The sequence below is a fragment of the Lygodium microphyllum genome, chromosome 29 (assembly GCF_053477565.2).
Source record: "Lygodium microphyllum isolate KBCC chromosome 29, Lygodium_microphyllum_v1.1.10, whole genome shotgun sequence".
In the NCBI taxonomy this organism is placed as follows: domain Eukaryota; kingdom Viridiplantae; phylum Streptophyta; class Polypodiopsida; order Schizaeales; family Lygodiaceae; genus Lygodium; species Lygodium microphyllum.
The window spans coordinates 36,372,728-36,378,544 of record NC_141163.1 but is presented as its reverse complement, the minus strand read 5'-3'; positions in this window follow the sequence as shown (position 1 = coordinate 36,378,544).

Here is a 5,817-nt window from a genome sequence, read left to right as displayed (position 1 = left end):
GTCAAAATAGAGGGGTGGGAGGTGGCGTTCTTGGGGTGCAGGCTCTTGGTGGACTAGGATCCTAATTAACCTAAGATAATTACAAGTGGTGATGAATGCGGGGTCGGGGCAAGAGGTGAATTCGATAAGAAATTTGTCTATAGAGCTATACAAGTCGGGAGGGTGAAAAAGAGAGCGTTTCTATGGGAGGTGCTATTGGTATTATAGATGATGGGGAAATCGAACCTGCCGTGGATGGACGGATTGAAGTCCACTCCTACCCTTCGAGGATACGGCATGAAAGTGGGGTCATTTCTCTCTGAAGGGAGGGTGTTGCAAAATTCCATCCACGCTTCCAGCTTGACGTCAAAAATGTGTCTCCTCCAGGTGGGTTGGCAATCATAGCCTTCCACTGATCTAGGCACCTGGAGGACTTTATCTTGCCAAAACTCGCGGTCCTCGGCTCTCCAAGCAGTTGGGTGAGCCTCACGCTCCGCTAACCATTCGGCTTTGAGCCTAGCCCCCATGGCAATGACATCCTCCACCACCTGAATGGACAGTACCCTATTCAAGGTAGTGGAAAACTCAAAGCGCAGGTCGAAGGGGTCGCGGTTATACTCCTGTTGTTCCCAGATAATCAATTCGGCACGGAATTCAGCAGGGGAATCTTGGGTGCGCAGTAGGAGAGAGGCAGGCTGTCTCGGGACAGGTCTGGCATTCAGCTTTCTTCTTGCCTTCTCCACCATCTCTTTCCTATGGTTGGTTTGGGCCGCTCTTCGCTCGGTAGATGTATCAGGGGACTGTACTTCGGCTTGTTGTGGTTGAGGGGGTGGTGGGACATATTCCTCCTCCTGAGGTCCCAGATCGAGCTCCGGTGCACCCCCTTCTGCTTGCTCGTCTTCTTGTGTTTTCTCCTCTGTGAAGCCGAGGTTGTCTATCTCCTGTGCCATCAGGCCTACCTGTGCAAGATATCTTCTCTGCTCTTCTAGGCTCTGCGGCGGGCCTCCTAGCTGCAGCGGCACATGCAGGCCTGCTGTGAGAGCTCTGCACGCAATGGTTAGTTTCCTTTGCAGTTGATCATTGGTTTCATCTCCTTCTGGTTTGGTGGCGTGGAGCAGCGTATTGAGAAAGGTGTGCTGTTGAGCTATCATGGAGAGCTGGGCTACTTCTGCCTGATTCTGAGCCAGCACCCTGTCTCCTTCGGCCTTGGCTAGCCGGCGTGCTAAGTCCTGTACTCTATGCTCATTATGATCGGACCATTCTTTTTCCCTTCTCTCCATATCTTCCAGGCTCTCCCCCTAATGGAGGGTCATTGCCATGAGTTGTTGCTGCTGGGCCTCGAGCTCACGGTGCAGGAGGGACTGCTCATGGCATTCCTCTGCAATTTGCACATTGAGCTGGTCCAGCTTCACCTGCATCCTTCGCACCTGTTCTGCCCTTAATTGATCCAGCTCTACAGCCTCCTGTCTGATTTTGTCAAGCTAGCTTTGCGCTTCCAGGTTGGCTGCAGATAACTGATCATTCTTGCACCGAAGGTGGGCATTCGTTTCCCTCTCCCCATTGAGATGCTCCATCAGGATTTTCCTTCTTCCCTCCTAGGCAGCGTTGCGTTCCTTCAGGGCTCTTAGTTCTTCTGCCTCCTTAGTGATGGCTTCCTCCCTGAGCACAGTGATTTCCTTTTGATATTCTGTTATCTGCTTCACTCTGTCCAGCTGGAGAGTGGCTTGTGATTCTCGTTCCGCTGCCAGCTCCTCCACGGCTATCTTCCTTTCCTGTCTGGCTCTTTGCAACTGTGCAAGCAACTCCTTCACGTACTCGTCATAGTGGCCTGCTGGAGGTGGGGAGTGGGGCATGGTTGTAGTGGTGGCAACCTCTTCTAATTTTTGTCTTTTCAATTCCGACCCTAGCTCCAGTTCGGCCGTGGCTGCCCTTTTGGCTCCTGAAGCTGGGGTGGCCACGGCCTCTTCCCTTGCTAGCTTCCTTTCCACCAAAAACTGCAGCCAGGTGACCACGTTGCTCTCATCGACTTTTGGCGTGTGCCCCCGGGTGGCGGTGGCAGGGGGTGTCACCATGATAGGGGTGGCTTGCATGGGTGGCATGAGGAGAGGGGAGGCTGGCCTGATTGGGTCCTTTCCTTTTCCTTCTGCAGGAGGCAGGTGCACAGTTTCCGACACACCAGTGCTGGGACCGGCTGCCTCAGGTTGGTGCAGACCCCCTGCTCCTTCCACGTCTCTTCTTCGCTGTTCCTCGATAGAGCGACGGGTTGCCAGCTCCAAATCTTCCTCTTCCCTCCTTCTCAGCTCCTCCTCGGCCCTCTTTTTTCTTTCCTCCTCTTCCCTTACCGACTCCCTTTCGGCCCATTCGAGCTCTTCCTTCTCTTTCCTCCTTCGCCCCTTCTCTCTTTTTCCGTGTAGGGCCTTAGTCTGTTGTTTCGCCTTCCTTTTTGGTGTAGCCTAGGGTTCTCCCTCCTCGTCGGTGTCCGTTTCTGTTTCATCAAACTGCTCTTCCACATGAGGCTGGGACTGCAATGACGATTCGCCACTTTTCTCATCACCTCCAAATGTCTTCTCCTGCTTGTCCCTGCCCTATCGCTTCGTGGATGATTGCAATAAGGGCACCTCCAAACCCTATGGTGGAGGCCTTGGAGGATGAGGCTTTGCGGGTCGATCGAGGTGAAGGGGATTCTCCTGCCACAGCTCTTCCTCCTATTGCCAGGGCCTTTGCCGAAGCCTCAATTGTCTTCCTTACGAACCCATTGAGGTTCACCTCATCCAGCAATTGCGCAGCGATGCTTTCGAGCAGAGGTACATTGATTCTGAACATAATGCTGTTGTACCGCTGGCTCGAGAACAGGGCATGCATCATCTTCGCCTGCAGCTGAATCTCTTGATTGGGGATGTCTGCCAGGCTAATTCCGTCGTTGGTGTGGACCCTCACTTTATCCATCCCCAACATGGCATAGACGTCTCTTTTTGGTTTCCTCTCCACCTTGTTTGGCAGCCCTAGTGCCCTTTCTACTAGCTCGGGGGTTAGCTCGACCTGCACTTGTCTGGTGGCTTCCCTGTCCCGCACCGTGACGGTGCCCCTGTTTCTGTTGAAGATACGCAAGAACTCAGCGCACAGGGTGTAGTTTATCCTCTGGCCCACTGCGTACAGGTACCTCTGTAGGTGGCATTGCTCTATAATTTTACGTACCACCGGTTCTTCGATGACTACGTCTTCCAGGTTGGATATGTGGTGGAACTTCAGCTGGTTGAACACTCTTGTTTCCACGGTGAGGCCGTACTTCACTTGTTCTTCCTCCGAGAAGGGGAGCTTGCCTGCTTTGTCTTGGCTTGCCATGGTCGCCACCTGCACATTTAGCCAATTCCCTTTTTAGTATTTTGTGGCAACTAATTTGCTGGACGACCAAAAGCATAGCAGATTTTATTGCTTATAGCCCTAACTTTTCCTTTCAAACTTCTATCACCTCCTTTTATATTTCAACTTTGAGCCTTTCACACTTGGTTTCCTTACTTTGTTTATCCCCTTACTTTTTAGATTTAACTTCATTTATCCCCTTACTACCCCTTCCCCCTTTGAAAATAAGAATCCGTCCCAGGATTGGAGGTTGTGGGGCCAAGGCGTTCATGTTTATTTGTGTAGGAGCTACACATAGAAGTTGGGGTTATATTCCAGGTGTGCAGCGCAGTCCAGATCACAGGGTCGAATGCCTACATGTGTGATGTACGTGAGGACATCTGTGAACAAATCACCGGAGTCGACTCGACTTGCGATGTGGAGCTCTTCCTCTGTTAAGAGGCGGTCGAGATAGGGGTGCCCTGAGATATGATCGTCCATGGACCGACCCCGAAGAGTGGTTAACACTCTATACGAGGTAGGTGCGACGTAGGTGGGATCATACTCGGTCGTTTTGATGGCTCGGCGTTGTTCGGCGTTGGTCATTATGCGGCATCCGTCGACTTCCCATTTCAACCTAAGAGCGTACCACTACTTCAAGAAGGTTGATCCCGTATCCGCCAGGTGGGATAACCTTGCGCTCTCTTGGTCATTGATGGCAGACGTTGTCCGTGGGTTAAATGATGTGATAAGGCATTGCTTAATGGCTTGCTCTCTGGAGACCTCGCTAGCGAGCAACTCGACGGCAGAGCGAGAAGCCTGTGCAAAGGCGAATTCAAAAGTCTCCCAAGAGCACGGCATATTGCGCACGTCTGTTGCAAAGATTTCTGCTAATAGTCCCAAGTCCAGGCGATCATAGCTGAGGGCCAGTGCAACAAAGGTGGCATCGAGTTGTTTGATGCAGTCCACCAACTCAGTTCCAGTGTCCTCTGCGAGGTCAGCGGCCAGCATTAGAAATGACTTTCATTCATAGGAGGGCTTAAGGCCGGTGGGTGGTTGGGGTTTGCTGGAGCTGGAGGTTCTGACAATACAGAGCTGCAGCTGGGGGTCCGTTTGAGTCGGCAACCTGGGTGTTGGCAAGATGGATGGGTCGGGTTTGATCTCAGGGGCTATGCTGCTGCAGTCAGCTAGGCTGCGGAGCGGCGGGTTGAGTTGGTTGGATGATGCCACTTGTGGTGATGGCCATTGTTTGGGCCGATAGGCGTGTACGGCACTCTTGGGTTGACACTAGAGGGGTCGGATGAGTGGGGTGAGCCCTGTGATTCATGGTCTTGAGGCATCGGGGGACAAGGACTGATTAGACTTGAGGTCGATGTAGAACTAGTGCGTTTGACAGTTGGGATTTTAGGGATCCACAGCAAGGCATTCCCCTCATAGTAGCCTTGTGTACGCAGGAGGGTTTTAGGGACCCATATTTGTTTAATCACGTGGCACTTGCGATGATGGCGTCTTGGTTTCCTAGGTTTAGATTTGTAGGTCTTTTGCAGACATGCACGTCTAGTTCTAGGCGGTTCTCGAGGCTACTTAGGTACCCATTGCAAGTGAGGCTGTTGGGGTTTTTCTTTGGGTGCTGCGGGCTGCGGTTTATGGGGATCTGGGTGTGGTAGATATGCATGGCCCCCCTCCTTAGTCCTAGCTACGGCGGTTTCTATCGGTGGCCCTGTGAGCGGTGATAGGGTTACGAGGCCCTTGCTGAAAGTCGTGACAATACGCACGTTGCCGATCGTTAAGTGGATGCGTTGCGACTCATAATCAACATTGCAGTGGGTCTGCTTTTTAAAGGTTCACCCGAGCAATGACTCTGTGCTTGTATCCATGGTACTTGGCAACACGTAAAACAGCATGGGGATAGTTTCAGACTCGATAGAAATGGCGACTCGGCATGTGCCGAGGATCGGGTAGGATTGAGCCCCGTATGGGCTTAATTTGGCTGTTGTGGGATGAAGTATTGGCGCGCCAAGCTGGATCCAATGCTCGTGCATTAAAACGTTAAAATCCGCCCCCTCATCAATCAGGGCGTCGAAAAGGAGCACGTCTGCTTGGTAGTGACCGTGACAAGGAGGTAGGCGGGTTTTACAGGTTCCTCCTCATTCTCGCAGATTTCCGTAATTGTGGCTACTCGTATTTTAACGGGTGGTTCTACCATTGGTGGCTCATGCAAGGGATGAGTGGGCAGATAGTACTTCTTAACCCGGCTGCCATTGAAGAAGCCCATCCCTTCACCATCCAGTGTTTCCAGCTCAACATTACGAGTTCGGCTGATTGCCCAGACCTTGAAGGGTCCGAGACCTCTGAATTTCATCTTTTGCTTATGTCCTTTAACTAAGTAGAGGAGCACTAGGTCACCCTGCTCGAACTCCCGTTGTTTGACATGTTTGTCAAACCAGCTTTTGTGTCGGGCTTTCTCGCAGATAAGTGCGTGGGTGGCTAGAATACGAA